Here is a 12,163-nt window from a genome sequence, read left to right as displayed (position 1 = left end):
TGGTTTAGAGGTTTCCACCTAAACCTTTTCCAAACAATGGCATTTAGACATACTCTGTTGAACTCTGGTTTTCTATCAAAACCATTTTAAACAACAACAGTGAAGATAAGAGAAATTACAGAAAATTGTAATCTGTTCAAGTTGATCACAGACTCCATTCTGATAAACCACATTTCAAAAGGAGGTCTAGTCTTTAAGTCTAAACTGTATCTTCCTGATGGTGGTAGGACAAAACATGTTCCAACACAAGTGGTGAACAAGGCATAGCTTTCCTTACACATAACTGAGTGGTAAATTTCCCTGCATGAATAGAAGTATCAGGTGAGAACTTGGTATTTGCCATCATACCTCTCTACTGACAAGGAAGACATAGGTAACTGGTGAAAACCCAAAACATCACACACCCAAATGACTAATTGAAGAAAAGGAGCCAAAGGTGACTGATCTAAAAATGACTTCATGGAAAGCTGACCTAATAAAGAAAGGCATCAAAAAAGCAAATTTACAGTCCCTCCAGAATGTCCAGGATTGTCAGTAAAAGCAGCCTCAAAGTCTCCAAAAGAAACACCTCTGGACATAATATATTCCTACACCTCACTATGAATCAGATCACAAACTGCTTAAACTGAGTGTGACACCCACCCACCCCTACTAATGAGCAAAGCTAGATAACATAGGTGGAATAATGGAGGGCTGATTAGCCTATGTGCCTGAAAAGATAATTCAGAAATGTGTTGTAACAATTTAGTTTTAAAAAAATAAATTAGTTGAAGCCAAAATCTCTCCAAGTATCTTTAACAAAGATATTGTTATCTTTGTTAAAGTTATTGAAACAGTTAGACCTGTTTCTGAAATGCTTTGTCGAGAAAAAAGTAATAACATTATCTTAATAAGGTGCTTATATATAGTACAAGAATGTAGGGTGTATTGACATAGGTGGAAAGTATTACAAGATAAACATCTCTAAGAGCAATTAAGTGAAGTAGAAAAGACTGGAGGAAGTGAGAAAAACTAGACCAATACTAGATGGGCAAACCTTAGCAGTTGAATCAAATCTAGAGTGTTAGGAGAGATAATTGTGTTTTGGAAATAAAATTCACAGTGTGTAAAAAGTAAATTTATAGTTTATTTAAAACTAAAGAAAATAAATATGTAAAGTAAAATTACAATATAACACAATGATGTGAAAATTACACAAGTGTAAACTAGACGAACAGTACCTTTACGTCTTTACTAACAGTAAAGTAGCCGAAGAGTTGGTGGGTTACTCCTGTAAGCCAGTCATCTTCTCTTTAGTTGGCAGTTCAGAATTATGCAGCAGTTGGTAGCTGTAACAGTTTTGCCATAGCTCAAAAACAAATATAAAACCCCTACGGCTAAAAGAGAGACCATGTTTGGTGGCAACAGGAATCAATTAAACCAAAGACCCCCAAATCACAAGGTAATTTACTAGTCCACTAAGACATTACACAAAAACAAAGCTAAGCACCTATACGCCCTATTGAAAAATCAGTGTGGTATGTTACCTTTGTCAATTATTGTAAAAACAACAAACAATGTTATACATGACACATCTAGACTACTACATGTCATGTTCCAGCCAACTTGATAAACCCTCAGAATTAGATAAAATACTTCACCAATACCGGATATGGCATATACAGTATAACTTATAAAACACTTTTTGTTGTTTTCACTCATGGGTACTTAGAATCACTAATGTCATCTTATTACTGAAAAACGAATGAATTAATTAAAATATTAAATTTTTAAAATGAAAACAAATTACAATTACTTATTACTCTTCACATATGTAAATTTTGATTGATCAATTATTTTATGCAACACTACTCAATGCTCTAATTAAAACATCTCAAAGTTTTTGACATACAGAAGATTGGGTATGAACTCACTGCACCACAAACCAGAAAAAACAAAAAAAAAACAATGGGCCTTTTTTATGAGATGAAATAAATGTTTATACATCGAATTGTTAAAAAGTACAGTTAACAGAAAACCCAGATGGTATATGAAAGGTTTTAGATTTAATATTGCCACAAGTGATGGTACAAAATATAATTTTGACAATATCATTCTTACACATTTCTCATGTCAGACTTAATACAATGGTACACATCAGTGATGGAAAATTATAACACACTGCCAAAACAAAACACATTAAAATCACAGTATTTTAAGAAACAAACTTTTTTCCATAGAAAAATTATATTTGAGCACTACAGTTATATATTTACTTCTAGTTAATGTATATTTTTCTTCACTTTTCAACAAGTTGATATCCAATAAAGTAACCTGCTCCACATCAGCAACAGATTCAATCTTCATCTTTAAAATTTTCATGGTTACATCATAGTTTCATCTTCATATTCTTGTTAAAGCAAATAGTTAGACAACAGAGAAACAAGAATTAGAACTTAAAAACTTCAAAAGAGTTCCAATGCATCCAACAAATATTAAGGCCAAAATTCACATTATCTTGATAACTTTCAAATTAATTTATAAGCTTCATTTTCATAACCTTCTTAAACAAGTTGGTTGACTACATGTTTAAAGCATTATTACAAAAATAATACTTCTTTTATAACGTTGATTCTTGACTTTACATCAAGAAAAATTGTCATGTTAGCAAAACATATTATATTGAGTATAAAGAAATCCACATAATGTATCACTGATAATAACTATGAATAAACAGAGTAAGTAAATAACTATAAAGCTTGTTAAATGGTTTAATAATGAATATGAATGTTATACGTATAAAAGCTGCTTTGTATTTAACATAAAAATGTATTTGATTTTCCTTAGTTTCACATGAATGAATTGTTTATTCTAAAGTAATTAAAGCTACTAAGACTAAAAGTAACTCATGGAGCTGTGGTAAAGGAATTCCACATGTACATAAAATATCATAGCTGAGCCCCCACAAACCCCACCAGTATATTGGAGGAGCCTCTTTGATATGGGTAGAATCTATTTTAGGCACCAATGAATCAAGAGGCTAATGTCATTGGTCACGACACTCAAACAGGTGCAGAGCTGTGACTCACTTCAGGAGCCCAGAAAAGTTGAGAGGCCAAACACGAAAATGATGAATGCAAAATGATAGCATCAATTCACATTTCCAAAGACTTTGGAATAGCTGAAAAAATCAAGGGCTGAAAAAAGGGAGTCTCATGTAACTCCAAGAGGGGGCAGTAGCAGGTAGACGAATGTACTTCAACAGGGCTTCTGACAATTTGGAGGGATCATATATATCTTGGAACTGCAGTCAGATGTAACCCAGAAAAAACAAACAAACAGGAATATATAAGCAGTATGAAATATACAAGACATATGGCTTCAAATTGCTTAAGGCACAAAAGTCATACTTTTAATGTTTGCAAATTCAGAAAGTTAAACAGAAATCACTGATTGCATTGGAGGGCATACTGATGAGGTTATTTCAGGTGAGTCACTTATCTTTTGCTAATTGAATTACAAATTTACTTTTTGCTCAATGTTTGTATAGATGTATTTTGAAGAGTAAGTATTTATGTATTTTTATACAGTGTTTACATATGTGTAAATTAAAGTTTAACTTCTTAAGTGCAGTGCATCTTAGTATATTTTGACAATTTCAGTATCAAAGTGTATTTATTATTTAAGAATTTGTATTCACAATGAATTACTGTAATGTTTCAAGTACTTTTTTGACAAGATATTTCATGTTCATCCATTATTATAGTTAAGAGAGTTTTTGTAATAACTTTTCTTTTCAATTTGTTGAAAGGTGTTTTAGTGTTAAAAATAAATAATATTGTTTTTAAACCTTATCTTAAAATTCTGATTTGTAAATGACTTACATAAAAATTGATAAACACAATTCATTTACGTACTCTAGTTCACATCTAAATAACTGTTGTTCATGAAAGTTCAGACCAGAACTACGTCACATCCCAGTGAGCTCTGGTACCGGTTCATAAGTTTCAATCAGCCATGAATAATGACAGGTATAGTGTGATTGACGTGAAATATTTTTCATTACTTTTCTTCACATGCTCTTAGAATTTATATCAGTTTTGAAGTATTGTGTTTCTATATTGTTTTATCTTATTCATTCTGCTAGACCATACCTCTTAATGCTGTGGGAGCTTTAATTAATATGCATTATTTATAACAGAACTATTTTTACTATGTTGTTGTTGATACTATCTTCATTGTTATGGATCTGTTTTGACATATTGTAAAAAATTCTATCACTAAGTTGTTTCTTTTGGATATTTGGAATAAATAACATCCAATCCAATTCACCTAATAATAACAAATTAGTTTATTTCTTCTGCAATGTTTGCTACAGACAACATTTATTGGCATACCTATCATCACAAACATTTATACAGAACTCTGAAACTAATGCATGCCTAACTTAGTCATAAACTTACTTTCACTTATTTTTCATTAATTAATTGCTAAAGAAACACACTGTTTAACTAACTAACAATAAGATGCAATAACTCTCACTATCTAAACCCCTAATAAATATTAAACAGGTAAACTGATTGCCTGACACTAAACTAAATCACTGTTTCACTAATCAACATACTAACTACTAATTCAAACTTTTTTGCATTTTAATCTCTATTTTTCTATTGTACTTACTACATGAAACCTCTAAATTATTAAATCATCATTATCATTAGCTTCCTCTAGCAAACAAACATATAAATTAAAATATTAAAAACGTAGATTATAATATTGTCTCCTTTCCTGGACTGTTAACTTCCTTAAAATATACTAATGAATAACGAACACAGTACACTAAACATTTCCTTCACCATCTGTTTTGATGGTATTCTTTCCAAGGGTTATGGTATGCACATGGATGGCCTCTTGTACCTTAGTATCATTAACTGTTTTGTCTTTCACTTTATATCTGGGCTATTTGAAGAATACCTCAAAATATTAGGCTTTTAATTTGGTTATATACATCGTTGTCTGATAAATAAATAAACGTATGATTATTCATTTTTACTAATTAGTTAAATCCATTTGAGTCACTGAGTAAGTTATAAGTACAACATTTCAGGCTTCAATGTTGTAAACATTCTTCAAACGTAAAAAACAATACTGAATTGTCTGGGAAAATAAGCCTAGAAAAATGTATACACTGACACAATTTTATTGTAAAAAGTGGCTGATAAGCAAATAAATGTTTAATTCTAAATTATTTTGCCTAAAATATTAAGGTATGAAGACAGGGTTTCATAAAATGTTTTGAGACACAATTATAAGTATATTTTTATATGTTAATTCTGATTATATTTCAATAGTTTTAGTCAAAAAATATTTTCAAATCAATATTTTGTCTTTTTTCAACAATTATTTATTGTAAATCAGAAAATATTTTTAAAAAATTCATATTTTCATTTGTGTTTATCTGCAAAGAGTTTTACTGTAAACAAAACAACTCACTGGTTTGTTTTTTTAGAAATTTTCTGTTTTTTGTAAATAATAACCCTTTTTATTATAATATTACCATCTCTTCAGGTTATATTACCTGTTTCTTGGTTTTCATACATTTCCTTTAGTATTTTATACAAGATGTGGTTGACACCTAGGTACCGTGCCACATTAAGTGGTTTGATCAATCACTATGAAATACAGCTTTGAAGACAGCTAAAAAGTTAAAATATGACTGGAAAGAGCAAAAATTAGGCTATCATGTAAGACTACACTAAATTTGTTGTTTTTTTATAGTGTATGGAGAAGTTCTTTTCAAAAGTATTTAAATTATATCTGTTTGAAAGCTACAGTTATTTTCTTTGATAAGAAGACATAAGCTAACTTGTAATAATATAAATTTACATATTTTAAATATGGGTTAAATACAGTATCTGGAGAAGGTTTTGTCATTATCAGGCACAAGCAGTTTATCTACAAACAAGAACATATAAACAGTATGAAACAAATAAGGCATAATAAATAATAGAGTCATCTTTTTAATGTTTCTTTTTGATTTGAAAATTAACATTCTCCTAAACTGAAAGTATAAACATTATGAAACAAATACGACATATGACTTGAGATAGTTTAAGGCATAATAAAGTTATCTTTTTAGTGTTTCTTTATGATTTGAAAATTAACATTCTCCTAAACTGAAAATGTATTTGGATAAATATTTACTTCTTTCTCCCCATTAAATAACTTTTATTTAGTTCTGCCATCTATTGGTGAAACTTGTCAATGCTCAATGCTAGCCTTCTACCTCCCATTTTTGTACATCTACATTGTAAATAATTATGCAACAGATTTCAATTAACAGGAGTATGACACAACCCCTATCATAATTAGCATCCTATTCATACTTGCACTAGTTAATTACTTTGAGATTGGTCAGAAGACACCACATATCACGAGAAATGAGAAGGCTGGGTGGGAAATATGAGAAGAGGTTTCTATCAGATATATATTTTCAGTTTAGGAAAAATCTTAACTTCTGATAGAATATATTACCTACTCTCACAAAATAGCTAGCACCTCAGGATGAACTGGTGGAGGGCCAACAAAAAACTTATTCTCCCTTTATGAAGTACTAAAAGAGAGAATGATGTGTGGAACCAAAAATGAAAATATCACACCTCAGGAGACCACACTGCATCTGATCCAGGAATACCCTTCATTCTTTTATCATTGTGTTTCAAACATAAAAGGCAGAAAGATATGAAGGAATCTCACAATATGTATTACTGATTAATGGGATTCTTAGGTGTTGAATGGCCATGACGAAAAAGACTGTAGCAGTAGTTTGACATCATCCAAAATTTGGCAGTATCTAGAATTGTATAACAGTTCTATGATAGACAAAGAATCACCTACCTCTTCACATCAAAGTAGAAATTGGTATGTAAGACGAGTTTCTGTACCAAAATCCAACTCCACTTGTGTGAATTTTCAACCAGCATCCAGCATATGACAGGAAGAAGCAAAGCCCTGGTGATATATATCCAGTCCAAAACTTAAAAGCATTAGGTATAGTACTTGCAGTCCACGGTAAGAGGAGGCTACCTAGCTGTACACACGTGGAAATACATCTGCTGTGTACTGCTACAACTAACACAAGATCATCTAAGAACTAATATTCAGCAAACAGAGTGCATTTCTGGTCAAAATATGTGGAATTGGGCATTTTTTACCCAGTCTGCAGTAGGAGGTGGGATATTAGCCAGAAAACATGTGAGGACTTACTTGGCTGAACCATCTCGAGGCCTCTGAGAACCATATCAGGAGAATGGTAGGTAGAAGGAATGTCACTATATAAAAACAAACTGCAATAGATATACACAAGTCATATGTTAAGGTGCTTTAATCAAAATCTGGCAGTATCTAGGCCTATTAAGGATGCTCATCTGGAGGATGGTAGGTAGGAGGAATGCCACAGTGGGTAAAAGCAGACTGTCAGATATAAATATATTAATATGGAATAGTGTTACTACCCAAACCTAGCAGTATCTGGAATTGTACTTCAGGACTATGGTAGGAAGTACTACATGCCATTGACACTCACTACTCTCAACTAAATGGTGTGATGAATTAATGACAAGGACAGGCCTCCATAGTTCACCAATCTAGCAGCTAGGAAGTGACAAGGACTCCCATATTTCACTAGAAAAAAGGAGAAAAGTGTTTTGAAAAGACTGGAGGGCCATATCACTAGAGACAATACAATAGGAAACTGAAAAAGTAGAGATACCATGTGTACAAAGTTGATCAAGCAACACCTGGTGGCATCTGGAATTATATGAAAGGTCCACAGCAGGAAGAGTCTCATCACCATGGAACCTTACACATGAGCAACAATTCCTGTCTCTTTACTCTTGTATGTCCATGAGTGTACAGTCTAATATGAATATTTTCAGGAAGCAAAAGTTGGTTGGTTGGTTGATTTAATGTTTTATGGCACAAAGCAGCTAGGCTATCTGCGCCAAACGTCCGGTAAAAAGGTAAAAATAACACTGTCTAATGTAAGGACATACCTTGGAAAAGAAAATGTTTAAAATAGTGCCGTCATTGAGAGTCGTAACAATGGCAAGAAAGTAAAATGTGGCTTACAGTGATTTGAGTGTTACACAAACTACACACTGGTGCAACAGTTCCAGATAAAAGAAAACGATGAGTGAAAAACTCTGACCAATGTGTAGTCTAGTTAGAACAACTTCCTTCTTCTGAACCTTACTGAAGCCAGACGGCCAAAGTCCAATACAGAGTTTTGTTTGGAAAAGTTTGTTGTCTCGTTGCTCACTCCAAGTTGACTGCCAGCTGGCAAGGAGCCGACCCTTGAATACAAGACCATAGTCCATGTACGGAATAGGCACAGTGGTGATAGTACCGGAGCAGATAGATTTATCTGCTGTGTCTGCAAGCTCGTTCCCGCGAATTCCAACGTGGCCTGGTATCCAGAAAAACTGGATAGAAGTAGATGTTAATGAGAAATGGGCCAGTCGGTTTTGAATATCAGCAAGAACAGGGTGTGAACCAACGTGAAGAGATTCCAGGGTCAGTAGAGAAAGAACTAAGCGACTCAGTATAAATAGTGCAGTTGGAGTACTGCTTAGCTTCAATATGATCCAGGGCAAGAGATATGGCGTACAGTTCAGCAGTGAACACAAAAGCTGTAGAGGGGATTCTGCGCGCAACCATCAAACTGCAATAAACCATGGCAGAGCCCACAGAGTTACCTGATTTGGAACCATCCGTATAAATTGGAATGGAAAGATTGTTCAAAAGATGTTCAGTAAATAAAAGACTGTACTTCAAATCGGGAGTATCTGTCTTTTCAGATGACTTAAAGAAAGATCACATTTGGAGACTGTAATAAGCCAAGGTGGAATGAGCTGACCAGTGGATTCTGCAATCTTATCCACGGACAGACCCAATTCATCCAATTGTGCCTGGATGCAAAGGCCAAAAGGAGCAATGGCAGATCATCTGTTCTGAAAACGTATGGCCTACTGAGGAGGGAAAACACATCCCCAGTTGGGATGCTTTGGTAAGGAACGAAGTTTCAAAGAATATAGTAAAGAGAGTTGCAAATGGCGAAGGTGCAGAGAAGGTTCATGATATTCTACGCATAAGCTTTGAACTGGGGAGGTGCAGAAAGCCCCAGTGCAGAGTCGAAGTTCTTGATGATGAATGGGGTCCAGCATCTTTAAGACCGAGGGTCTGTCAGAGCCATAGACCATTGATTCATAGTCAAGTTTCGATTGAATAAAAGCACAATATATTTTTAACATAGAACATCGATCTGCTCACCAACTGGTGGTAGAGAGGATACGGAGGATGTTCAGTGCTCTTGTGCATTTGACCTGCAGCTGCTTTAAGTGTGGTATAAAGGTTAGCTTATGGTCAAAGATAAGTCCCAAGATCTGGGTCTCAGGGACCACTGGCAGCAAAACTTCACCAAAACAGAGTTTAGGATCAGGGTGAATACCCCGTTGGCGGCGAAAGTGCATGCATACGGTTTTAGAGAGAGAGAGAAATTAAAGCCGTTCGCCGTGGTCCACTTAAGCACACGATTGAGGGCAGTTTGTAGTTGCCGCTCAATATATCTCATGTTCGACGACAGACATGAGATGTGAAAGTCGTCGACATAGAGCCCGTTTGCAACAGTGAGAGGTAGTTGTTCAGTGATGGCATTAATCTTTATACTGAAAAGTGTGACACTCAAAACACAGCCCTGAAGGACCTCAAGTTCTTGCAGAAAAGAACAGGAAAGTGTCGAACCCACACAAACTTGGAATCTCCTGTCCATAATTTTTTTTTTAAATAAACATGGGTAAATGGCCACGTAACCCATATATATGGAAGTCTCGCAAAATGCCATACCTCCATGTTGTGTCATAAGCCTTCTGAATGTCAAAGAATATTGATACAAAATGTTATCGTTTGAGAAAGGCTTCTCTGATTGATGTTTCTAGTCGAACTAGGTGGTTTGTGGTGGAGTGCTGTCATCGGAACCCACACTGGGTGGGCAAGAGGATGTTGTTTGATTCGAGGAACCAAACAAGACGAGCATTAACCATCCTCTCTAAGGTCTTACAGAGATAGCTTGTCAAGGCAGTTGAATGGTAGTTTGAAGGAATCTTGGGATCTTTCCCAGGCTTAGAGAAAGATAAGATAATAGCCTGGCGCCAGGCATTAGGAAAAACATTCTCCTGCCAGATCCGGTTAAAAACAATTAAAAGAATATCAAGAAAAGCAGGAGAGAGATAGTGCAACATGTCATAATGTGCATAATCAAGTCCAACAGATGTACTGCCAGACCGATGAAGGGCCATTTTCAGTTCCACCAGTGTAAAGGGACGATTATAGTCAAAGAGACAGTCAGTTCAAAAGGAAAGAGGTGAACGCTCTGCCCAAGTCTTGATGGCCAAGAAGGTGGAGAAACAAGCGGAATTGCTAGATACCCGGCAAAAGCATTCACTTAGAGTGTCAGCGATGCTCCGGACATCAGCTTCCTCTTGGCCATCAGAGAGTAAGATTGAGAGGGGGACAGAATTGTAGTGCCCACTGACCTTTCGAACCCTGTCCCATATGATCTTGGAACTGGTGGTAGAAGATATGCTAATTGTGAACTTAATTCAAGATTCTTTCTGGCTTTGACATCTTACTCACCTGGCATGTGCACGAGCCCATTGGAAAGTGATGCGATTAGAAAGTGTGGGATATCTACGGAAAGTATTCCAGGCCCGTTATTGAGCCTTCCGTGCCATGTGGCAGGCAGGATTCCACCATGGACAAGGATATAGTGGAAAACATGTCGAGGTTTTAGAAATACACTGAGCAGCTGCTTGTATAATACAGTCAGTTACCGCTGCCACACAATCGTCTATTGATGGCTGACTGACGATAGCAGGATCAAGTTCTGCGAGAGCAGTGAAAGTGGACCATTCTGCTTGATCCGGCTTTCACCGGGGCATGCGGATAGGGTGGCATCGACCATGGTCAGTTTCTCTCAAAAGTATAGGAAAATGATCGCTGCCTAGTGGATTATTGTCAACCTTCCATGAAAAATGGGAGAATAATGAAGGGGAGCAAACCGAGAGATGAATAGCGGTAAACGACTGACTAGGTGCATGAAAATAAGTGGAAGAACCAGTATTGAAAAGAGAAATATTGTGATCAGAGAGCATATGCTCTACAGAGCGACCCCCTCCTATCAATAACAGCACTTCCCTGGAGGAGATGATGCCCATTAAAGTCCTTCAGGATTAGAAAGGAAGATGGCAACTGTTCAACGAAAGCACCAAGGTCTGATTGATCATATGTCTCTCCAGGGGACAGTGATCACAAACAGTGATGGTATGACCCAAGGAAACACGGCTACGACCTCCAAGTGTGTGTTAAGTGACAAAGACAGGGTGGGCACATGCTGATCAACCAGCAGTGCCACCCCTCCATGTACTCGTCCATCACACAACCTGTCATTTCTGTGCAGAGAAAACTGTCGAAAGGTGACTGTATCGGCAGGTTTCAGAAATGTTTCTTGTAAGAAAAGATATACAGGATGGTAGGAAGCAATCAGTGTTTTGATGTCATCCATATTAGAACATAAACCTCAACAGTTCTATTCTATCAAGGTGGCCAATTTTAATGACGGGTAGGTGAAGTGGCTGGAGAACCCTTCTGTTTACGACCACGTCTTTTTTCCTTACTGTCCTTATTCGGAGGAGGTCTATCGACCTCCATGGATCCTGCCCTGGGTCGATTGGGCAGATTTTTGTTGTTGGAAGGGGATTCCAGTGACTGAGGACACGATCGAATGATTGTTTCGCATCTTGGGGTGGGAGAAAAAGATGTATCTGAAGAAATGCCTGTATCTGAAACCAAAGGATGTGGATCTTGAGGTTTATTGGAATGTACGGTAGGAACAAAGATGGGTTGATTCATCAACCTTTTTAACCATGGAGGTCAAAAGGCTTTTAATTTGTTTTGAAAACGATTCTCTTGGAGGCACAGAGAGAGATCTGTCTGCACTCCCACTGTAGTTGTGGAATGAAGTGCAGCAGCATATGTCCGAGATGAAGTGGCGGACAGCATTTTCCGGACCTCAGGATAACTAATGTTATGGGTTGTTTTCAAATGCTGCACCTCTTTTTCCTCCAAC

This window comes from Tachypleus tridentatus, chromosome 6 (genome assembly GCF_004210375.1).
Source record: "Tachypleus tridentatus isolate NWPU-2018 chromosome 6, ASM421037v1, whole genome shotgun sequence".
Lineage (NCBI taxonomy): Eukaryota > Metazoa > Arthropoda > Merostomata > Xiphosura > Limulidae > Tachypleus > Tachypleus tridentatus.
The sequence above is the reverse complement of the archived record's forward strand: the minus strand, read 5'-3'. Positions refer to the sequence as shown.